The 26,636-nt window shown below is 32.6% G+C and overlaps 1 long non-coding RNA gene across 1 annotated transcript in view; it reads left to right on the forward strand.

Annotated features, from left to right (window-relative positions):
• LOC140700036 (uncharacterized) overlaps positions 1-26,636 on the forward strand; it is an 89,587-nt gene that overhangs the window by 16,875 nt on the left and 46,076 nt on the right. The window contains exon 2 of the long non-coding RNA XR_012078257.1: positions 16,902-16,989. This is a non-coding gene — a long non-coding RNA (uncharacterized lncRNA). The remainder of the gene's footprint in view (positions 1-16,901; positions 16,990-26,636) is intronic.

Below are 26,636 nucleotides of genomic sequence, written 5' to 3' on the forward strand. Positions count from 1 at the left end.
ATATATTGAAGTTCCAATTTCCAGATGAGGTGAAGCATGTAGGAGGTAATCAATCCATGATGGTCGAACCTTTAGAATAAGATTAGTGCCTTATTAAAAGAGACAAGAGGGGAGATCTCTCTCCACAAGTTAGAATACCAAAAAACAACAACAACAACAAAAAAAAAACAAAACCGAAAGAAAGAAAGAAAGAAAAAGAAAAAGGCTTTCGGCAAAACAGGAAGTGAAGTCTCACCAGGAGGCAAACCTGCAGGCACCTTGACCTTGGACCCCCTAGCACACAGAACTGTGAGAAATAAATTTCTGTTGTTTAAGCCATCCAGTCTACGTGTCTTACAGCAGCTTAAGCTAAGACAGTAAGCTTTCAGAATTTCTATTCTTTCTTTAATGAAAAAAATTATTTGTGAGAAGAATACTTCACTGTAAGGAAAATGCTGCCCATTTTCTTCATTGTTCAAGTAACATATATTTTACATTTAAAGTCGTATACTATCCAAATTTACCTTATTGATTTTATATTTACTATATATCCAGGGGTAAATGAAATGTATAATGTAAAAGTCACGTGTTAACATTCAATATTTCCAAAATTTCTGAAAAAAAGGTAAAATTCCCAGTTATTTTCTATTTCTTCCTTCATTTCCTCTTACTTTCTAGTCCTCCAAATTTGAGAACACTCTTTTTTTTTCAATTTGTTACACTTTTTTATTCAAGGATACAAGAGTTTAAATCAGGCAATATATATAATTTTATTCTCTACCTTGCTTACATCACTGCTTTATTTCAATTTCCATAAAAAGCATTATATAAAATAAAGTTAAAAATATGTTCTACAGTCAACATTTATTTGGTTGTGAAAATGGAAACATTGCTAGAATAAAATATAAATAGATAATATGCTTTACTTGTGTGCTTCTCCATCTTTTTAAGTTGATCAGGTAGATGGATGGCACTTTAAATAATGTGTTATATTTAGAGAATACATTAAACAGAAAAGAACATTGTGGAAAATAGGAAAGCCTTTCCATTAAGGGTTTCAAATATGAAAAGTTCTATTCAGACACAAACTAAATCTAAAATGAGAGGTTTTTTTTTTTTTTTACTGAAAGAGGTAGAGAGTAATTAAAGGTAATTGGCATGTTATTATTCTTAAAAGGTTCCCTTTTCTATTCTAAGAATACCAGGGAACAATTGAATAGATAAAAAGCAAACCATAAATTGCCAAATAGATCTTTTGTGTAACAATACATCTTTCTAGACAAAAGATATTTCAAACCCATAAAAACAAGGGGAGGTGTACTTGCCTGACTGGCCTCAAGTCTTGCCTGGTCACAGTGAAGTTGTGTCGGATTTTTAAACTCACGGTGTTAGATGTTATCTTAATGGGTTCAGAGAGAATCAAAAGTGAGTGTGACAAACTTGAGGGAGATCGGTTGGTTGGCAGAATTTAACATTAGGTGAGTAGAAAATTACTTGATAAATGAAACTGAAAGCAGAACAAATACTTTTACTTAAGAATACCTATGGCAGACTGATGCTTCTGACAATTATTGATTGAATGTGAGAAGCCCTCCCTCCTGCCCTTTCTCTATCCAAATTCTGCATATTTTTTCCCAGAATTGGATCAATATAAATTCTCATTATGAAGCCATTTATTTACTACTCTATTCCTCAATGAACTCTTTTGTACAGACTTCTATCCCACCTGTAGTCAATACAGAGGCACATTCTTCACCACTCATCTTTAGTTCCTCAGCTCAAATAAGACTCAGAGACTTAATGTAATTAATCCAACCATAATCTAATTAAAATATAATCCCTTACACACTTATTCTCTCCTAACGTGTTTTTCTGATTCACAAATTTCCCATATCATTTAAAGATATTTTTATTTGTATCATTGTGTTTCTTCTGTTTTGAGGGCAAAAACTGTGTGTTCTTTCATGTTTTATTTGTTCGGTAGTGTCATCTTTTCTGTACTCTTTATTTCTGGAAGACTCCAAATATATCTTATTCTGGGGCATCAAAACTTGTTAAGTTAGAAGGAGTATATTGAAACATTAAATTAAAAAGTTTATCTTCATGCTGTACATGGTATAGTGATTTACTGAAGTTAAAGAATTTCTTCATACCAGTTGCCCTATTTATTACACTTAGATATGACACTTTGACTCTTGTTTATAACCTGCACATTTGAGTCATTTTTGCAGCTTTACTGAAGTATAACTGTTAATACAAGCACTGCACATATTTAATGTTTACAATTTTATGAGTTTGCAGACATGCAAACGCTTGTGATACTATTTCTAATCTTAAGGTAATGAACATCTATCCCTCCAAAAGTCTCCTTTTGCTTTTTGTGTGTGAATGGTAAGAATACTTAACATAAAATCCACCCTTTCAACAAACTTTTCAGTGCACACTGTTAACTATAGGCACTACACTGTATAATATATATCTAGAATTTATTCATTCATGTAAATTTATATTCATTGAACATTTACCCAAAACTCTTGAAAGAGCTCACATACAGGACACAAAGTTAAATCTATAAATAGGTGAAGAACTGACTCACATGTAGATAATAAATTTGACTATCATATATATATTGTTTAGTTCAAAGGCTGTATCTGAATTTCAGATATGTGGGTTCAGCATATGTAACCCTAAAATATATCATTTTGAAATACTGATTATTTTGAATTAAAGGTATTTGAGAAACAGATGATGAAAGGACACTCTGCCCCTCCTTAGTCTCCATGAAAGCAGGGGATAAGTATTCCACGGGAAAAGTACTTTTCCTGTACTAAGAGGGAAGAAGGCATCCTTAGTATCAGAGACAGGGAATTCAGAGCTGAGAAGGTCGTATAAACAAATCTTGTTACTTTTTCATCACTTCACTAACCCCAAATCTCTTTGTCTTGTCAATTCTTTACAAGTCTGTTTCTTTGTCCAAAAGGTATACAACTTCCCTGCTTTTGTCACTTATTTGAGTCTCATATTTTAATGGGAATCCAATATGTATAAAATTAAATTTTATTTTGTTAATATGCCTATGTCAAATTAATTATTAGACAAGCTAAAGAACTTAGAAGGAAAGAAGGAACAATTTTTCTGCCCCTACAGTTTGGCACAAACATGTGGCTCTCCACTGGCTAGACACTGCTTGTTCCCAGGCGGCTACAGCTGAGAGATTCTGGTTCCTCTGGCAAAAACCAGAAGAAGGTAAAAATCCTTACAACATCAGTCTCATACCATACACAAAATAAACTCAAAATGGATTAAAGACCTAAACATCTAACCGTACCACTGGAAGCTATCAAACTCCTAGAAGAAAACATAGGCAGAACTCTCTTTGACAGAAATCGTGGCAGTATGTTTTTGAATCTATCTCCTAAGGGAAAGGAAATAAAAGCAAAAATAAACAAAAGGGACCTAACCAAACTTAAAGGGTTTTGCACAGCAAAGGAAGTCTCAAATCTCAAATAACTTAACCTACACCTAAAATAATTAGAAAAGGAAGAACAAACAGGGTCCTCAAAGCCCAAAGTAGTAAGTGCTGTATTATCAAAGTAATATATACTAAGAGATTGTGAAAATTCTATTGTGATCTCTTGGTTCATCACCTATTTTCAGAATTTATATTTTCAAAGGGATTTTTGGAGAGTATTACTAAAGAGAATTAATGATGGGGATGCCTTTGACTCACTGACTGCCAAATAAAAAGGGCTGTAATGAATCACTCAAGGAATGTGACATACCTCTGGGGGAATTGAAGAACTGATATCTGACTCATGCCTTTAAAACTTTACAAGTGAGAGTTTGGCTGGAATGACTTAGGTGAGCAGACTGGGTCTGACTTAGAATGCTTGTATATCCAAGATTTGGCTTGGTTGGATGAAGACATCTGAGATTGTTGCTGGACTTCATATGTCTTGAAAGAATCACATCTAAAAGAAGTGTTTGAAATAACCAGGTGATCTCAACAAAATAAATCTTACATGTTCTGTCTGCCTGAACATCAGGAGATGAGACTAAACTGTAAGTAGGCAACTCAAGACACTGCTTGAAACACTGAACTACAGTTGAGATTTCCCAGAGGCGAAGTTCCTTAACAATTGACAAGTATCTGTGCCACACACACACACACACACACACAGAAGAGCTAAAACATAGACAGCCCACCATATAAAGGACACTGTAACCCAGTGAAAACAAGTTAAACAAGTCTTATTCCTTCTTCCCTTATTTCTACCCTGTAAGAGCCAAAGAGAATACAGAGATTGGTGAAGATTTAAGAGCAAACTGGAAAATAGTAGAACTCCTACCCTGATGCTCCACTGCTGTTTGCTCAGGCTGAGGCAGAACTGAGTTTGAAATGCAGCATAGCTTTGAATTGGATAAGAGAATATTTTTGATATTGAAATGGACTATAAACTAAAAACCTGGAACTAAGACTATGTTTTGAAACCTGAAAATGACCAGAAACAAGTATTTTCAAAATATCAGTGTGGCAGGCGCAAAGAGATTGCTTTAGCATGAATAAAAGAGCCACATGAAAAAAGAAGCTCCTTTTCTTCAAGCGTTCTACCAAAAATAGTCTTTCAAAAACAAATTACATACAAATTCTAAAGAATTTCTTTTAATTTGACATATATAAATGAATATATCCTTGCCAATTGTATGATAGGAGGTCTTAGGTCTTTGTGTATGGATTTATTTATCATTCTTTCTTTTTTAATTTTTATTTATTTATTTTGTTGATGAAAACATTTAAGTTCTATGCTATTGGCAAATTTCAATTATACAATAAAATGTTATCAACTATAGTCACCATGTTTTACATTAGATCCTCAGACCTTATCAATCTTTTAGCTGAAGTTCATTTCCTTTTACCTACCTCTTCTTCTTAACCCCATCCTCCACTCCCTGGCAACCACTATTCTGTCTACACGGTTTCTAAGAGTGATTTTTTCTGATTCTACCTATGAGTGATGCCACACAATATTTGTCTTTCTCTGTCTAGCTTATTTCACTACCATAATGCCCTTCATGTTGTAGTAAAGGTCAGGATTTCCTTATTTTGCATAGCCATTATAACAGGTGTGAAGTGGTATCATTACAGTCTTTATTTGCATTTTCCCTGATAATTAGAGATGTTGAGCACATTCTCATGTACTTGTTGGCCATTTGTATGTCTTCTTTGAAAAATGTTTATTCAGTTCTTCTGCCTATTTTTAAATCAGATTGTTTTGTTTGTTTTTTATTGAATTGTAAAAGTTCTTCACATAATTTAAATAACCATTTATCAGATATATGATGTGCAAATATTTTCTCTCATCCCATAGATTGCCTTTTTATTTTGTTAATGATTTCTTCTGCTGTGCAGAAGCTTTTGGTTTTGACGTATATTCACTTGTATAGTTTTGCTTTTGTTGCCTTTCCTTTGGGTGTCATATCTAAAAAAAATCATTGCAAAGGCCAATGTCAAGATGCTTACTTAATGATTTATTCTAGTAGTTTTGTGGTTTCAGATTTTGCATTCAAGTCTTTAATTCATTTTGAGTTCATTTTTGTGAGTGGTGTAGGGTAAGGGTTCAGTTTCATTCTTTTGCATGTCACTGTTCACAGTTTTCTCAACATCATTTATTTAAGAGACTATCCTTCCTCTATTGTATATTCTTGAGATCTTTATCATAAATTAATTGAGTTTATTTCCAGGCTATCTATTCTGTTCCATTAATCTGTGTATCTATATGCCAATACTATACTGTTTTGATTTGTAATATAGCTTGAAACCAGAAGTTGGATACCTCCAGCTTTTTTTCTTAATATATATTCTTATTGAAGTATAGTCAGTTTACAACATTGTGTCAATTTCTGGTGTAGAGCACAATATTTCAGTCATACACTTTCTTCTTTCTCAAGATTAACTTGACTCTCGGGGGGGTCTTTTGTGATACCATACAAATTTAGAAACGTTTCTCCTATTTCTTTCAAAAATACCATTGGAATCTTGATAGACATTGCATTAAATCCATAGATTACCTTGGTTAGTATTAATATTTTAACAATATTAATTCTTCCAATCTGTCAGTATGGAATATCTTTTTATTTATTTGTATCATATTCAATTTCTTTCATCAATGCCATACAGTTCTTAGCATACACATTTTTCACCTCCTTAGATAAATTCATTCCTAGGTATTTTATTATTCTTTATGCTATTGTAAATGAGATTGTTTTCTTAATTTCTCCCCAATCACTTGTTGTTAGTGTTTTGAAATGCAATTGACTTCTGTACTGTATATCCTGCAAATATACTGAATTTTAAAATTAGTTTTAACAGGTTTTCTATACATAATACCATGTCATCTGCAAATAGAGACAATTTTACTTCTTTCTTTCCAATTTAGATGCCTTTTATTAATTTTCTTGTCTAATTGCTCTGGATAGGAGTTCCAGTACTCTGCTGATTAAAAATGGTGGAGTGTGCATTCTTGTTCCTGATCTTAGAAGAAAAGCTTTCATTTTTTTTCACCATTGTGTATGATGTTAACTGTATGCTTGTCATATATGGCCTTCATTATTTTGAGGTATGTTTCCTCTATATCATTTTATTGAGAGCTTTTATCAAAAAATGGATGTTGAATTTTGTCAAATGCTTTTTCTGCATCTACTGAGATGACCATATGAATTTTATCCTTCCTTGTGTTCATATGGTGTATCGCACTGCTTGATTTGGGGATGCTGGACCATCCTTCCATCTCTAAAATAAATCCTACTTGTCCATTTTGTATGATCCTTTCAATGTACTGCCAAATAGATTTGTTAGCATTGTTTCTTTTCAAAACATGGTTTTCAGTGTTGCTTTTTAAAAATAGATCAATTAGTGAAAATCCATTTCTCTCCTCCCAAAAATCTCTTACAGGTGTCTGACTCATAAATCCAATTTGTTATCATATTTTAGTAGCTTGTGCTTATGACTTATTTCAGAACAATTATGTTTTGCTTACTGAGAAATCTTTTTTTTTTTTTTTTTTTTTACTTTTATACTCACCACTTTTACATAACAGTTACTTAAATTATCTGGCTACAAAAACAATTACTCTTGACATAGATGTATTTGGGAACAAAACAACCAACTCTGACACACTGAGGGAGTCAAAGTGGGAGAAGAAACATGAGAGCACATGAGACAGGGCTAGCCCAAAACATGGGCCCTGCCAGGGACCAGGTAATGCAAAGCGGCTGCTGAGCAGGGACTGGGAAGCCACTGAACAGTACTTCCTATCTTGGATGTAGACATGTAGGAGATAAAACATAATATTATAAAAGTGAATATTTTAGCAGAAGTGAAGAAAAGGCAGAGAGAAATAAAATAAAGTGTGAAAATAAGACTAAGGACATGAGTTAATGCTTTTGGGGGGGGTTAATTGCATCAAGTACCCAAGGCGCCAGTTATACCAGTTAGCCTATCTACGATTGCTTTGTTTGACCAAAGTATTCTTTCAAAGTTGTGGAAAAATCCAAAGTTATTTAGAATAGTAATTATCTTTTTTGTAAAAAAATAAATGTAGGCACCTGAGAGTATATGTAAATAAAAACAAACAACACATTAAACTATTTTCCTTTAAAAAAAAGCTACATATATTTACTGAGTCAAATATTAGAAATGAACATTCATTTATTAAAGTACCTAACAGAGGTGATCTTTGACTTTTCAATCCTTCAGTTGCCAGTTATCTTCACTTTAACATAGCAGGTAACTAGTGGAAGAATAACAGATATTAGTAACAACAGAATCTTTTGTATCAAAGATTTCAGAAAAGGAATGAAAAGAAAAATTAAAAAGGCTTTTGTGCATCATTCTCAGATGTTATTTTCAATTAAAGGTTTCCTCAAACCTAGTAAAACCCAAGCAGTTAAAACAAGTGTAATTTTATTTCCATTCACCTGAAATCAATATTTGCTGATAACTTCAAATTATACTTAACTTAGAGTTTTTAAGATAAAAAATAAAATAACAAAAAATGTGGGAAAAGAGAAAAATTAAATAGAAAGTAAAATGGTAGCAAGAATTTGTTGAATAGTGCTTTCTATATTTGGTCATATTTTCCTCATTCTACAAATTTCATTCTCATAGATTCTTCATTTGTGATCAGTTCAGCTATAATATGGGACAGACTGTTACTACTATTTGTAGATGTGTATGCCAGTGCCCTCTGCTTTATGGAAGTTATACTGAATATGTATATGTATATATATATGTGTGTGTGTGTATATATATACATATACTCATACATATACATGAGTGTATTTGGATTTATTTAACAATTCTATCACATATACTATACACACACTTGTTATTTTCTACATTAGTATGTATTTTACTATCTTATGGCAATTATTTATTTTTAGAAGAATGAGTAAGCATAATAAAATATACAGCAGTAGAATTATCTTATGCAGAGATTGCTACTTGACAATGATACAAGGAAAATCAAGTGATTTTGTTGGAGTAAATCTAATTCATTACAGAAAAAGCTCTATTGTTTTAGAAGTGAAAATGGTCACATGATTTTGGAATACTCCAGGTAAATTATTATTGAGTATAACAGTTATCACATATAACAAATGAAAATTTGGGGGAAAAATATTTAGGCTGACAAAGAACCACACCTTACTTTAGAGACCATGTATTTTTCTTGACATTAGAATCTATTCCTAAACCAAGGAGGAAAAAAATAAATCTTAGGAAGAAGGCAAAGATCTACTTTTGAAGGCAAATTATTTTTATGTAATCATAGTCAGAAAAGAAGTGAAAATCAGTATGTGATTTCACATGATTGCATGTTTTTAGACTATTAGGAAGAAAACGTCCCCGAGCTTCCAGTTGCCAATTGCTGAGAGGTTTAGATTCAGAGGTAGTATCTATACAAAGAGATTATGCTGCTGTTATGGTAAATGATTTTAAAATTCAACTAGAAAGTAAACAGCCACACATTATTTAAAAATATGAATTTAAAAAGGTCTGTTTGAACACCTATGAAGAAACTGACTTATAGATTAAAAGAAATCTAGAAAGAGTTTACCTTTAAAAAATTGCAAATATTACTACTGAAATTCTTACAATGAAAACAAAGGCACTTTGAGGCATAATACACTTTAAGAATATCTTTGCAAATAATGTTTACTGAAAAACTAAATGTAAACCTAAATAATATAGCCTGTCATTAGTATAGATTATTGAGAACATCATATTGATTACATATGTTTTTGAAATTATTCTCTAATAGAACAATTCGACATAAGTAAACACGATATTTTAACCAAGACAAACTGGGTCTTTTAATGTTACTTTTGGTTGTTACTAGTCAACCGATAGGTGATTCAGGACAGCCAATGGTGAAAGAAAAGGTGTACTTACAACTAGTTATTGATGTGATTAGTGTATCTCATTCTTATACACATTAAAATCTCTAGCAGTTTCTGAAGGGAATGTGTGAAACTTCCACTTTTTCCATTTTCCATTTATTCCTCAGTCTCTTGATATATTTGTGTGATAGTTTCTCTGTTTCATGTTTAATCTTTTAAAATTGTAAACAAACCTTAAGTGTGTTACTGGGAAACACGAGGTCAAGGGAGAGTAAAATTTATAATTCAGAACAAAGAACAATTTATAAAAAAAGTCCTTGAGTAAGAGACAATATTATCCAATATACAGATGGGAGAGTAATTAGAGCAAGGAGACCTAATCTATCACGAAAAGAAAGGCAATGTGTATGTGAGGGTGGGGAGTACAGATGCAAATAGGGTGGTAGGTATCTGGGTAGAAATTTTAGGAAGTTTTCTTCTAAATGCTTTATTTTGCCAGTAAATCATAAGAAATGCCTATAAGCAAACAGTTAGGCGGTATATGGACATATTGGAGCTTCAAGCTGAAAACAGATGATAGGAGTGGATTCCACCTCCTCAGACTATGGACGAGAGAAATTCTGAGAGGAATAATCAGAGAAATAAAAGTGCATAACTGAGCAGTGCTTAGTGTTCCCCTAGTATTATTCGATGAGAAAAAATATCTTTATGAGAATGAAACTGCAGTTCTCAGTAATTTGACCAACACGTGGTATCATATCCTCTGAGGTTGTTCACAGAGTCTGTGCCAGGATCACAGTTAACTCATACTCTGTTTTGTGCTGGTTCAGATAGGTTTTTCTGGCATTGAAGAAGTATGGCAGAAGCTAATGTTACCTAATTTGAAGTTATCAAGAAGATTTATTTATAATCCAAATGTGCATTTTATGCTGTGTTAAATCGGTAATCCTTGCCAATTCAGACTAATTGACAAAGAAACCAATCACCATAAATGATAAGATTACATTTTCACTTTGTTTAAACAAATCCTGGTGTATTTATTTATTTACTTATTTGGTGTTTTTTGAAATCAGTACCAGCCTAGGAATGATATCTAATAACAGTCATTTGTTTATAGATGAAAATTGCCAGGGACGTCATTCAGACTGTTTGTAATCTATAATTAGATTTTTAACGGGAGTCAATATTATTACTACTTTACAAGAATGAAATCTGAATTTCAAATTAATTTAATCAAGTTTATGTAACCTGTGAGTTACAAAGCAAGATTTAAGTATAATCCTATTTAAAACCAATAATTTTTTTTAACTAAATTAGATTACGAATCACATAAATTGTCTACTAAAATAAGAAGAAATTATTTGTAAATATGTATCAATGATTTAAAATGCGACATAACTATAATATGTTTTTATTTATAATAGTCACACATGAGATACAGTATCCTTAATACTTGTATCATTGAAAACAGTTTATTATCTGAAGATATATTTATTACTTCTCTTCTAATATGTTTATGCTTTTAATTTAATGCTAACTTGATGTTTTGACTTGAACAACTTAAGTATTTTATAGGTGGAATCTCAATTGATAAAATTTTATTATTCAGTTAGTACTATGTTGTGATTCCTGCTTTGCCTCACAAACCAATCTCGAACAGATTATTACAAAACACTGTTGTTCTATGCCAATTTTCTCCAGTTTCCTCAGTGGAATCAACATTACAAAAGCTATATTTAAACCCAACGCCATGAACTTAAGTCACAGAGGCAAGCTACTGTATTTGCTTTGAGCGTCTGCACGTTGTATTAAAGGATATCAGATGCAATTCAAATCTAACTTCATTTGAGGATAACCCCAGGCATTGTGTGTCTGTATTTCTTGTAATTTTGGATTGGCTACCTGAAATTCATTCAGTTTTGCCTCCAAGCACCCACTAACCTCAGACCAAAAAGCATAAAAGCTATTATGTGATGATCAGCCTCTGCAGACCAGACACACCAGGCATGTGCAACTGTACAGTGCTCATGGCTCACAAAAAGAAACCTAATTCTCTCAGCTGAAGTGACATGTGAAAATAATTACTTAACCTAAAAATAACCTCTCATAGTTTAGCAAATAGAGTTGAAAGCAGTAAAAATGTATTATATTCCATGTAGCCTTTTAATATATTTTTTCCTTTATAACAGAGCTTCTTTTCCTCTATTTGCAGATTTTTTTGAGTAGTGAGTCAGTTACACTTGTTTTTATTATCCCTCACAGACCTATCAGGGTGCTTTGTACATTATAGTCACCCATGAAATATCATTGAGTTGAATTAAGTTTAGCAGTAGTTTAAAGGTATTTTTGGATGAATACATTAAAGTAATACAAGTAGATAAAGTACTACTGAAGCATTCTTGATTACAATATCATGAAACATCTTAAGCCAAGGTAAGTATTAAAATGTAGGAGTAATAATGAGGTATGTTCAAATTTGAGCTGTGACAGACAAGGAAGATTAGATTTTAGGTATAAATATTTAAAGATTGATCTTTATGAAACACTGAGGTCTAAAATCATTTGCACAGATATTTATTATTCTAGTCAAGAGATTAAAATGTTTGACAATTGCAAAATGTATAAGATTTGTTAAACACAGCCTGAGTGCATAGAAATTGCTATACAGTTTAGTCTAGTATACAAAATTATATAATAAGTATAAAAAGGAAATTTATTTCTTATCAAAGTTTTGTTTATCACTGGAAAGGTGTAGTCAATTTCTGCTACTTACTTATTACTGTTAAGCATATAACTTAATGAACTAAACACATTAATTTCTGCAGTGGATGGAAATATGTCTTGTCCCAGGTAAAATTTTCATATGTCCAAGTAAATTTTATCTTGAGCATCTTCTTATTTCCTTTTTAACATTTTTCCAAAGGTTAACATGTTGCCCAAATAAAGTCTTATTTCCAGAAATTACTCCTTAATGTAAGGATCTTTTTGGTGTGGTCTGTTTAAGCGGTGCTGAAGATGAATACATTTCTGTATATGCATGACTGGGACAATGTGCTGTGTGTCAGAAATTGACACATTGCAACTGCTTATACTTCAATTAAAAAAAATGGTGCTGATATTTCTGTCAGACTGCAAAGGTTATAACTGAGGTTAAGAAGAGGAATTCCTATACAAATCTTGTAACTGTTCCTTCATTAGGTGTCAGGGTAGAATTTATACAAGACATAGTTTTAAGACGAAGGCTGTTATTACCTGAAAAATTAAAACAGGCAAATTCCATGTGCTTACTTAAACTTAAAAGTGGCAATTCTGTGCAAATTAGCCCAGAGTGTGAAGTAAAAGAGAACTCTTGAGACATTTTGAGTCTTCATGGCCAATTCTTCTCCTCTATACAATTGAGAGAAATCTACATCACCTGCGTTATTCAACCTAGATCTGAACCCAAATTTACAGAGTCAGGTTCTCTGGGGTCACAGCCGAAGTGTCCACCTTTTATTAATAATCCCATGATGATTCACATGTACAATGGAGTTTGAGAACATTATCTAAACACATGGACCATGGTTAAAGTGAGGCAATTCTGACATGATGCCAAGCCATCTAAACTTAGATTGTTAAAATGTGGGTTTAGGGCGCTTGCTATCATATACTTACATCTCCTTGAGAAAAAACATTTAACTTCTATTATTCAGTTTTCTTCTCAATAAAATTGTAATAAGAGTCCATATTTTATGAGGTATTTGAGTTTTTGAGACAATCAAATGTGACAATACATGCAAAAGTAATGCAAAAATTATCCATAAAACATTTTATACAGTATGGTGTCAGTAGGCTCTTTTTAATTGAGTTACTCTATGAAAAAATCTGGATCAATCACTTTTAATAGCAAAAATGGGACATTCCACTTAGGTAATGAAGTTTCAGTGATATAATACATTTAGAAATACTCTCTCTCCCTTTAAGGAATATGCCTAGGGGTATCCCACAGAATGATGGTTTCTTTTTAAGGCTCCTGGCTAATGGCACCTCTTTCAGGTTTCTCTGGTATTATACAATGTTTGTGACTGCCAAGCCATATTAATAAAGTAATTATGCAATTCTTCTAATAACTGAATAGAGTTCTCCTTTGAATCACTGCCCAAGTATAATTACTGTTGCTATCTTACTAAATATTTAATACCACCTATACAAAGTTGAATAATAAGTCATCTAAACAAATATTTAATACACCAGTAATACATTCAAGAAGATATAAAGCAGGAAAAAGTATTTCAGAATAAAAAGACTTTGAAGTTTCCTGTCTTACTTGATGCAATTTAGGGTAGAGTCTCAAGAAAACATTTTTTTTTTCCTTCTTCTGCATCACCTCATCTCTGAACCAATTTATTTCTGAAATAGGCTCCAGGGGCAGACTGGTTGGTGACTGTAATGGGGGATATCTGACTGGCCACTCAAGGAAATTGCTATGGACTTTTAATCTTATTTTGATTAAGTTCTGTGTAGACTGTGTCTGCCAGGCTAGCACTAAGATTACTGTTTCTGAGCTCCTTTGGCTGCTGTTGGACTGAAACTTAAAATTTTTTCTATTTTTTCAAGGTTAAGTTGAAACAATATTACCCATTTTTATAAATAGTGCATATTTAGGTTTTAACTTGCTCTAGAAACTATTACGCTAATAAAGACATCATTCAACAAGTCACAAGTTGATGGAAGTAATTTTTTTTTTGGAAAAATAGTTTTATGTTTTTTAAAAAAAGGAAAATTCCCTTTAGGGGAAAAACACAATATTTGCATGTGTTTGAAGTTGCAAAACGACAATTTTAGAAGGAAATCAAATATAGTTTTAAAATAACTAATCAAAAAGATATTTAGTGTAGAGCAGCATGGATATGGATAAACTGTAGGAGGATTTCTTTTTAAATCTGTTTTTAGCAAAGATTTAATCAAAATAAGGAAAACTTAATGTGCTCTATTTCAGAGCCACCACAATAGAAACAATAAGACATTGCCTTTCATCTTGCAGTAGATGAACACTGTTAATTGCCTACCCATCAATCCACTCCTCTTTTCTTCTTCTAAATGGCATTCTGATAGTATGCAAGAATCTACCCTTCCCCCATGCAGCATACATGAATCAGGGAAATCTCACTCAGCCCCAAAGGGCAGAGATGGCCCCTTTGTGGTCAAGATCCTTCCTTTTTTTTTAGCTCAAAGATTCTGTAGGAAACCCAGACTTAACATCAGTTTATAGCATTGCTTCTAAGTTGATAATGATTCACGGGTGAGCAGGTGATTTAATATGATCTAATCAGGCACAAAAGATGGTCTTCCACTTCATTACTGAAACATAAATTCTATCTCCTTTCAATATAAGAGTAACAAAAAATACTGCACCAGTTGTTATTAGGAAAAAAAAAAGCCTTAATATGAAACACTTCCTTCTTCAGGATGTGTCTGAGAATTTCTTCACTGTTAAAACAAATGGAGAGCAGACTTTCTGTTGTTTGTCTTGAATGCATTTTTGTTGCCAGTGATCAGGTTTTTGTCTTGTCACAGAAAGAATTCAGACACAAGACACGGAGGTTAAGAAAGTAAAGTGGGCATTTATTAAGGGATAGATAGTACGCCTTCAATGGAGAGTGGGCAGGGTCAGGTGAGTAGCTGCCCAGAGTTTCTTTGGCAAGTTGGTTACATAGATGTAAAAATGAATGGGTGGAATATTTATTGGGGAGGGAAGGGTTTGGCCTCGTATTCCCTGATTTTCATCCCAGCTCCACCTTCCTGAGGGGAGGAAGGATTTTTATTCTTACTTAGTTTGGATCGGAAATGTCATGTCATCGGAAGTGTTGGTGCAAGATGAGTACTGCAAGGCTATTTTACTGAAATAAAAGCATAATGATCAAAAGGTTACATTCGAACACTGGAGATTCCTGCCTTTTACTACCTTTCTTTGTCGGCCTCCAGGCCACTTGTCATCCCAAAATGTGTGAGTGCTTATCAGCTCCGAGGTTTCTGTTTTTCTTTCTCTTCTCAGGGACCCCTGGTGCTTACGTGATGTATGGTTTCCTGTTTTTGGCCCATGCCTCTCCTTTTTTGCCTACTTCCTGTCATTTTTCACTATGTCGCCTTTTCTCTGCTCATATCTAGCTTTCTGCTTGCTCTAACATTTTGATGTTTCTGCTTTTACATATTACTTATTAATTAGATTGTGTATCTGTGGCTTAGAACAAAACTTCTCAGTTGTCTGCAGTAGCACACTGATGAGGAAGGTGTGTTACAGGAGAGGTGGGGTCTGATGCCTATAGCCGTTAGCCAATTCATGTGGACCCTGGGCAGCCAGGATCTTCAGGTCACCTGTCTCCAACCATAAGCAGTGTGCTTATGTGGTCTTCAACTACTATTCACTTATTTTAAAGTAGTACAGTCGGAAATGGTAGTGAAGTGCTGGTCTAGAAGATCTGATTTATAATTCAGGGTTCTATTGGTCATAGTCGAATGGACAGAAGTATTCCAGTCATCTCTTCAAACATAGTAATTTCATATATTGCCCTCACTAGGAAAGCCTAATATTTTTCAACTATACACTTATTCATTTAGAACTTGGTGGTGTCAAAAAATAGCTCTATAAGAGGTAGTATACAATGCAAATTCTTTTCCTTATAAACCTTCAATAGTCAATATTTTGCTTGATTTTTAATGTATCCACTAGCTCTGTAGAGAATTAATGAAAATTTTGGTAATATATTTAAAATGTAGTAAAATATTAAAAAGATTGTCCTACAAATTAAAGCAACAGCAATTGTAATATAAAATTTTCTATGGTTTATTATCTAGTAATTAGTTCTAAACCATTACTGAAGTATGTATTTGCTTTTTGCTTCTTAACAACTCTAAGTTAGTTTCAAAGTCAATTATTTCTAAGATGCATTAATTAATACATGATTAACTGGTTATTAGTTATTGTTATTTTCATCAGAATCATATACAAAGCCATGTGAGGGTACATAGGAAAGTTCTATTTTCAATCAGTGGGTAGTTGTGAAACTCAGAGCAAAGTTTTTGTTTTCCTGCAGAGTTATTTTTTAATCTCTTTAAAAATGTTTTCCAAACCTATTTACATATGGATTTTAATAGACTGGATGTCATATATCAATATTAGCATACTACTAATTTAAATGCCTCAAGAAAGACGAAATCTCAAAAAATAAAATAAGCTCAAAAGCCCCACAGCTGAGTTTGGAAAGGAAATTTCTATGTTAGGAACTAACAGAAGTAGTCATTCATATTACTTCTAATCTTCCCTACGGTTTTATTCCTAGTCTTGGAGTTACCAGTTTCTCATTGCATAATGGTCCCAAGGAGTTAGTTACAACCTCTCTTTTCTTTTCCCTTTTTAATTTTACAATGTAACTTGTTTTTAATTTATTTTATGTAATTAAATATATCAGAAGTAAAACTCTTTACATATTCACACATATATCATCTGTCTCTCTATACATTTTTAACTCTAACTCTTTATACAGAAGTGATTGAGAAATCTCAGATTCCCGAGACTGCTCTTGACCATGAAAACGTATCCAGTGTCAGATTCACATTTTGAACCCTGAGAATGTAAGCAGCTCTTTTGTCTCTTTCCTGTTTGTCAATGTCTGTTTCCCTTAAACCTTAATTATAAAAATGAAATCATTGGGTAACATTTAACCTAACTCCTGACTTATGTTCTACTAAATGCACAATACCTTGCCTACCCTGTTGATTCGTTCCCTAGACTAAAAGAAGTAAGAATGAAGAATTAAGTAAAGAATAATTAGCTCTCTACCTGCAGCAGCCTTCTTAGCAATGCTGCAGGCAGACCACGAAGGGACAAGATAACAGTTGAAGACCGATCATGAGTAGTCAGCTAGCTTTCACACAATGGAAAATGACATAGAGCTTGATCTCCTGAATTGATGATGCACTGAAATTCTTTCCCCCTTTTCCCTTTAAAAACTGTCACGGCTGAGCAGACTCTTTGGAGTTGGTTTTGGGACATGCGTTGACCTTCTCCCCAGATTGCCAGTTTTTCTGATTAAAATAACGTTCTTTTCTACCAACACTTGCCTCTTGAATATTGGTTTTTGAGCGGTGAGCAGCTAGACCTAAGCCCAGTAACAAGAAGTCAGCACAGTCATGTGTTATTCTTTCCGTAAATATTTTAATGGAAACATTTAATGGGAACCTTTCCTTTTGGTTTCCATTATGACATATAAGTACTTTAAGTATTTGGCCTGTGAAAGCATCTGCCATTTGCCAAAACACGGATGGACACTGAATACATTATGCAAAACATTCCTTTTACGTAGGAATCCTGTTATACGACCTTCCCACAGTGAAGCTGTGTGTGAGTAGAGTTCCTCTTCCTACCACCTGGAGACCAAATCATAGACCAGACTTAAGTATGGCTGGCTAGCCCCTAAATCCTGGCTGCCCAGGGTCCACATGATTGGCTAACAGCTGTAGAGATCAGACCCCAAAGGCCACATCACAAACGGATCTCCCTCCTTTGCCCAATATTGGCTTTGAGTTGTTCTTTGTTTCCTGTCGAGGCCTTTTCCTCCTGCTTTTTTTGGTGAATTTTAATAGCTGTCTTATACCTTTTCAATACATTTATTTTTGCTGGCTTAAGATTACAGATACCTTCTATTGTTTTCAACAAATTACACTAACTAAAATAAAAGTCGAATATATTGCTAACACACTGGATTAACTACATTTAAATTGTTTTCCTTGTTGTAAGAATTATTCTAGTATTTCTTATATTAATATACATTGTGAATCTCCAGTTGAGGCAGTATGCAATACATTGTAAGAGATATCATTTATCTGTTAGACTCCTTAAGTTAAAAAATATATATTTATCAGTATGTAACTTTCTGATTATCAAAGACAAGAACAAAATTAAGCTCTTACATAAAACAAGGAAACGTACACATCTTTATTTCCCTATCTCACATGCTACTTATTTATGGATATTTTTATTCTTAATTTATCATTTAACATTTAAAACTTTACTGCCGAGGAATTCTCATATTGAGAATAGTCTGCAACCATACTTGTATCTATTACTTTGCTTTTGCATTATTTTTGGAAGTCAAAATGTGCTGTCTATAATTTAGGGAAAAGTTATTTCATAAGTTTTTTTGTATCGTGTTATCTCAAGAATCTCCATGTTATCTTTAAGCTCATCTTCAAGATAAGCTTGATGGGTAAATATTCCAAACTTCTGATTATCTGAGAACAACATTATGTTGTTTTCACATACACACTAATGGTAAGGCTGAGAATGAAATTCTAAGTAGTTTCGTAGAAGTAACAGATTTCAAATATCTATAAATGACTGCTACAATGTCTTCGTATATCTGCTGTTCTGCAGATGAGTCTGTGTCAGTCTAACAGTTTTTATAGTTAAATTTCCAATTTTTGCATCTTATTTATAGGGATTTTTCTTTGGAAATTTAGACTTTGCAAAATATCTGCTGGTGTAGTAACTTTTAAAAACTTTTCTGAGAGTAATTAGTGAGCTTTAATCAACATACTTGCTTATTCTTTTTCAATCATGCATATTTTTCTAATATTATATTTTATTAACTTACCTGTTTTAATTTTCCTCATTGCTTTCTCAAGAGTAGCTACATTCTTGGATTATAGTCAGGGTTTAGACTGCTGTCATCTTATATTTGATTACTTTGATTGCCCGATCTTTCTCATACATGGTATTGGAGGGCTTCACACATCAGTAATATGTTACTATTTCAATAGTCTGCAATAACAATTCTGACATTCACTGCCCCAAATAAACATCAGCTTAATTTGTTCTGACTCCTTAAAATGCTGTACTATCTCACACAGGTGTTTTTAATCCCAGATTTTCAACTTTGAAGTTTTCTTTCCATCTATGCTCATTCTTTATATGTCTCTTTTTTTCTTTCTGTATTTCATACAAGCCACTTCTTTTTGCAAGCTACTGAAATGGATTTCTGTCTTCTAAGAAAGTATGGAATTGTCAATAGACTTTTTTCAGAGTCATAATTAGCACTGACTTCTTTAGGATGTTTTTCCTTTTCTGTTTTGCATGTTTTTGTATTTCATCAGACAGACATTTTACTTATCTGTACTAATAAAATTATTTATTGTTGATATTTTCCATTTGGAACAATATATGGAATCTACCCTTTGTGCTTCACTTTTTTGTTATTAAAATTGTTTATTTGCAAGCAGTAGAAACCAAATCTGACTTACGTGAAGCAAAAAAGAGACTTACTAGAAACATACTGGTAGGCTTACTGAATTGGAATGGCAGAATGTAAAACCAAGTCACGAGAAGGAAGAATTAGTCATCAGAAGTAGAACTGGTGAGCTTCTCTTGTAGGCGCTAGGATCACATAACAAAGCTCTCATTCCCTTCCAGCTTGTGTGCCTCAGCTAAAGATGCAAATTTCCGGGAAGCGAATTCCACTGGCCTTTGGTAATGACCTCATCACTTTTATCACAGGGGGAAAATCTGTTATTAGAAGCCCAGGAGCAGAACAAGGGAAAAGAGGTGCAGGTATCAAAAGAAGGGGAGGTCCAAAGTGATATTAGAGCAAATTTCATCTGTGTTTCTCCCTTTTCCAGTTTAACTCCACTGCAGTTTCTGTCAGCTTGTTATTTGTCTTTGGTGCCTTCAAAGATTTGCTTATTATATTTTCTCCAAAGTTTGACTGTTCTCTGTGGGAGGATATAATTCTTACACACTACAGAACCATTATTTGAAGCAGAATCACTATGTGATTTTATAATTGAAGGTGCACTCTGCACTATTTATGTGCAGGGGTTTGTATATGCCCATTAGATCAAGTTCATTTAAGGTAGTTCAGACCTTCCCATGATTCCACTAAGATTCTTTCTCCTAATTATATAAATGACTGAGAAACTGTGTTAAAATGTCCTACTGTGATTGTGATTTCATTGTAATAATGAAAACTTTTACATTATGTATTTTGAGACTATATTATTACATTCTTCACAAAATGTCCCCATTATCACTGACAATTATTCGGCCTCAAAGACTTTTTCTTCTATGAATATGGTTATGCCAGTTGTCTTTTGGATAGCAGTCTCATGTTATACCTTTTCCCATTGTTTTATTTTTGAGCTTCTGTTTTTCTGTACTGCAAACCTATTAAATATAGATAAAATATAGTGAGGTTTTGTTCCTCTACCTTCAAGTCTTTGTCTTTGGATGACTCATGAAAGATTTTTACCTATTTGTATAAATTAAATTATGTGTGTGTGTTAAATACCTGTTCTTAACTTATAATAACCATTTATCCAGCTTGATGAAATTAGTTCTCTCTTCTCATTCTTTTTTATTTTTATCATTCTTTTTTCTACTTTGAAAATATATTTCTATTTCTAACTCTCATTGGTTGCTCTAGAAAAGAAATGTATTTTTTGGCTTAATTCTAATGTTAATCAATACCCATACCTCCTTCTTGAATTATATGAAAAATTTAACTCCACATATAAGTGAACCAACTTTTACAAAACTGCACAACCTAATTTTCTTTACGTGTTATTTAAAGAATTCAGAGGTAAAATTTTTCCTAAACACTGAAGGTTATTTTTCTTCAATTTGAATTATATCATCTAAAATTTTATTTTAGTGAAGTTCTACTGAAGACAAATTCCGAATCTTGGTTTATCTCAGTTATTTCACTTTCATTATTGGAATATACTGTTAATAAACAGAAATTTTACATTTTTAAAACATACTGCGGTTATCATTCCATTTGTTGACCTAAATTAAATAGATTGTCAGATGTTTATCCAGCAAATATGAGCTTATTCAGGATCAGCAGAAAACTACAATTCAGAATCTGCAACCACGGTAAGCCATGTGCAAACCCCCACACAGCAAGGGAAAGACAATGCTTTTACAGAAGAGAAAAGGGAGTTGGGAGGGCTACAGTAAAGAGAGTCCATGTCTGTGGCTTTTCTTTGGCTGAGTCCTGAGCGGGAGAGAAGAATCTCTTCTTCCTATCGGGCTCTGCTATTGTGACAGCACATAAGAGATCCTCTTCTGATCTCCAAACTCTATTTAACTGAGGTTTCTGTTTACAAAATTTTTTACACATCTTACTGTGAATTTTTTTTTTCTGATGAGAAATTAGCTGTCAGGCTAATTGTTGTTTCTTTAGAATTAATCTTTTTATTTTTAGGCAGTTTTTAAGATTTTTTGCATCTTTTGTTTTCTGCAGTTCACTTTTCTTACCTCGTTGAGAATTTGTTGACCTGCTCAAATCTGTTTACATCTGTCTTTCATCAGTACTTAAAAAGCATTGTACATTATCTCTTTAGCTATTGCCCTTAGCCTTTGAAATCTATCTTCTAATCTCTGTGTCTTTTAACTTGTCTTCCATATTTTCTTTCATTTTATTTCTCCCTGTTACACTTGGGTTATTTTTCTAGTAGTTCTCTGTTATTTCTAGTCAGTGTTCCTTTTTTTAAATATGCCAGATTCACTTTTGTATTTTCCTACATGCATCTTCAAGTTTGTATTTTGTTCCTTTAACTTTATACGTATACCTGTTCTTTAAGGTCTGCTTGGTAAATTCTGTGATTTAAAGTTTTATTATGTTTCTCTTGTCTGTTGATTTTTTTTTTCAGATATTCTGTTCTCCCTGACAATGTGCTTATCCTTTCTCTCTCATGTACTCAAGCTTGTACTTGAGCACACACACAGGAAAGCAATGCTCACATACACATACACACACAGTATACTTCTTACACTTTCGTCAGGCCCTGTTTCAAATGATTTAGAAAATTAATTAACTTAATTCTCAATGCATACCTGCAAATTAGTTACTTTTATATTCACTTTACCGTTGAGGAAACTGAGAATCTCAGATAATAAATGACTTGGCCAAGTTCACACAGTTAATTAGTGTAAACAATTTCTAATAATACCTTGAGAGCTACTGTGGAGGTTCCTCCAGAAGCTTTGCTTTTATAGGCATTACCTATCCCAGACCACTTTAAATTCAGGTGAAAATGTGAGAGTCCCTGGATGACCCAGATTTCATCCCAGGCTACAGGTATTCTGAGGTGTTCTGGTTCATTCTTGTTTTATCCTTCATGTGGACTCCACTTGTTTTTAATATTCTAGTTTAGTATAAATAGGTCTCTGGCCAGACCTCCATTTTATGTCAGCTATAGACTTTAACTTCTATCTCTTTCAACTGAGGATTCCATTAGGATAAAAGTTCACATGGACTAGATGGGAACACATGCTCAGTTCTGTGTTAATTTTCCTCCCTGATAACATATACATCTTCTCTAATTGTTACCATGTGTTTCCCATGGCTTTGCTCCTCCTTTGATTTTCACTGGATTGATGATGAATGCCTTTCCATTTCCATACATTCCTTACTCAAAGTAGATCAATATCACTAGTGTATTCCCTGTAACACACAATGTCTTATAATGTCTGAATATTGATTCCCCATCCCATTTTACAGGTATTCTAGTGTTTTCAAGTATTTATTTTACTGATTTTTTTCTTCTGCTTCTACATAGCTAATACTTTGTTTAGACTTAACCACCTGTTCATATATATAAATATTTTACTGCCATTGATCACACATTCTGTTTATATATTCATCATTGCTTCCAAAGTTATCTGATGCTTTATAAATGTGATTTTTAAAATTAATTCAGCTTTTCCTTGTCATTACAATGGGAGTATGGGTCTTATCCAACTATTCCATCCTTCCCAAAAGTAGAAAAAGATCATTACTCTTTCATTATTTCTACTTTCTCTATTCTGGAATTCCTATTAGATGCTCCTTGGATTTTACTTTTATTCTATCCTCTATGTGTTTTGACTTTTCATATTTTCTACCTTTTGGCTAATATTCTGCTATAAGCTTCTCTTTACAGTGGCCAACAAAGCCTAAAATGTTTAATGTCTAGTGCTTCACAGGAAAAAAAATTTTTTTTTCTAAGTCCTGCTCTAGAATGATTTTGCATCTCCTCTGAAAAACACCCAAAGTATCATTGTTCACAAGATGATATATGTTAATTTTTAATTTGATGGTTCAATCCTATATAATTCATAAATTTGAAGACAACACATGATGTGTATCCCTAATGCTACAAATTCTCAGGGAATAATATGTATTTTTCTTACTAATTGCTCCAGTACTGATAGACAAACTTCCTCTTTATAACCTTGTGTTGGTTAATACTTTTTTGTTTACCATTTCATTATGGGTATAGCTATTAATCACCTATCAATTAATGAGTGATAAAGCCCAAGTTTCTAAGTTCTTGTGCCCATCCTTCCTGCTACCCAGAAAAGTTCAGAATAATTGGCTATGTTGTGTTTCTGGCAGAAGTTGTTTTCCTATAGTTTTAAGTATACAGATAATAGGCAATTTCTACTACTTTTAATATTAGCATTTGTTACTGAGATTTTTCAGGTAAACGAACTTGCCATATAGATTAAATTTAATTCTAAAATCCAAGATGTACTTTTTCATATATAAAACAACAACTTCCAAATAAGCATCAGAAAAATGTTTGAAAGAAGTGTGTTTAGTAAATATGGTTACACATTATTTAACAATTGTATAACCAACCTGATTATATACCACATGATAAGTACCAGTGATACTTATTTTTAACAAAACAGACTACAAATAATAAATTGCGCAAATTATCTGACACAATAATAAGTACTTCTCTAATTAGAAAAATGCAATGATCATCTAAGAAAAAATATATGTGATATATAAATCTTTTAAAAGTCCATTGTATGGGGACTTAATTTGATTGGTTTTTGAAATAGTAATTTCCTAGCACAGTCTCTCAATGTTTCATTTACACAAGAGAAAACTCTTTAATTACAAGATTCTTAATTTACCCCGGTAATTTCATTAGAAAAATGATTAATTACTTTGAGCAATCAGTTTTACGGATAATCATAGTTCTTTATTTAAACTTCACACAGACCCCAAAAGAAAGAATGAAGGAAAGAAAGCAAATGACAAGCTTGTGCAAAGACCTAAAGAAAAATCCAGTCTTTTAGTAAATCTGAAATGAGAGTTGAAATATTTCTTTAGACATGGCAAAAATCTTCCTATTGTTGAGTAACTAATAATTATATTTTTAAGGTCAACTGAGTCAACATAGAAACTGAATTTTAAGTTAACATACTATTTTAAGAAATGAATGGCGTATTTAGAGTGTTGACATTTAGAAAATGCATGTTTTGTGGAACTTGTAATGTGTTTTAGAATCATAAATGTTAAAAACAAAATAAGTATCAGATTATATTTAATAAAATAAAAAACAGATGTATATTATAAATACTTGAAAGCCCAAGGCAGGTTTCAATTACAAGTACTCCCCTTTCAGTCAAGATTATAAATATCCAAATTTAAAACCACTTCAACTATTAATGTGTATTTATTTTAGATATATGGAACACATGGCTCTGAATCTTGGCTTCATAGTAGAATCACATCGTGAGTTTTAAAATACTTCTTGGTCTCACTCTGGTTCAGTGAAAACAGAACTTCAATTTTTAAGAAGGAATATGGGTAGACTGAGATATCTCTTATTATTCTAACATGTGCGTGAGGTTAAGAACCAATCATCGTTGGTAGGCTCTACAGCTATGTGCAGCAAGCACCAACTGCAAATAATTAACCTTCCTGAAATATAGAGAGAAAATATGCAACGGAGTTACATAAATGCAAGAGTTCAGACTTGGCAGAATTTCTTTTTTTTTTTTTTCTCATTTGTTTAGGAATAAATTAAATTTCTGAATTCTAGAAAATTATCTGAGAAAACACTATCAAAATAATTTACATAAACTATTTAGTTGTGTTAATTTATACTTTAAATTTGATGTTCAGAAATAAATGAAACTTTTGGTAGCTGCTTTAAAAACTACCTTCACAGTGCTTAAAGAAAGGTCAATAACAAATGTGTTTTTTTTCTTAATTTCTACATACATGATAAAATTCTGTTTCTCTTTAGGTAAACTAATTTTAAGGAAACTAATTGGATAATTCAATAAAAGCCACTTTTTAATAAGATTAGCAAGATACAATTTTAGTTAGCTTTTTAATTTCTTTTTCCATTATTTATTTTCTTATATAAAAGATTTTCCTTTATCTTTTGCTTTCAATTCTTAACATTTTCATCTAGAATGAGACTAAGAATATCTCTGATTTTTAAGAGAGATTTTCATTGCCCTCCTGCTTTGGAAATAAAAGCAAGCAGTTATATGTCTTTGAAATGCCAAAGTACACTTCTAATAATTCTACAGAAAATAGCATTAAAAATAAATAAAATAAACTGTGGCAGCTCTTGAAAATAATAAAGAATGGTGTCAGCAGACCAGAAAATTTATTAATTTTGGGGGTAGATGAAGCATATTGTATCTAATTGCATGAGAAGCTTATCATTTACCCTTACTGACCTAGGTCACAAAGCCCGTTGCCTGCAAATGAGCAAGTGGACACATTTCTCTTAAGAGTTGTCCAAGAACTTTACAATATCAGAGGATAAATCATTGGTATCAAGTGCATTTTTATTAAATAATAAGGAAAAAAGTGAATAATATCTGTCAAAAATTTAAGCATTATTCTACTTATTAGGCAATGATCATGTTTGTTGAAATTCAGGTTTAATATGTTAGAAATTAGTTAGTAAGTAAACTGAGAAATACGTTACCACAGATTCCAACAGGGCAGCAAGAAAAAAGACAAAGTAGTACATTTAAAGGAAAAGGAATTAACTGTACATAAATTTCTTTAAAAAATTCAACCTTTTCTAGGTTTTTGAACTATAACTTTTTAAATAACTGTAATTATATGTGCCAGTTTTATAATTATTACTATTTTATTAGTCTGCTGTGATTGCCGTAACAAAAAAGCTTCAAAAAAAAAAATTTAAAAAACTGGGAAAGCTTAAGCAACATCAATTTATTTTCAAGAAGCTGGAGGTTCAAGATCAAGGTGTCAGCAGGGTCAGTGTCTGGTGAGGTCTCTCTTCCTGGTTTGCCAACAGTCTCCATATGCTGTGTACTCACATGGCCTTTCTTTTGTTCTTTTTAGGAGAGATAAATCTCTGGTGTCTCTTTCTCTTCTTAAAAAGACACCAGTCCTATCAGAATAAGGATGCACTCATATGACCTCATTTAACCTTAATTACTTCCTGAAAGGCCC

This window comes from Vicugna pacos, chromosome 2 (genome assembly GCF_048564905.1).
Source record: "Vicugna pacos chromosome 2, VicPac4, whole genome shotgun sequence".
Taxonomy (NCBI): Eukaryota; Metazoa; Chordata; class Mammalia; order Artiodactyla; family Camelidae; genus Vicugna; species Vicugna pacos.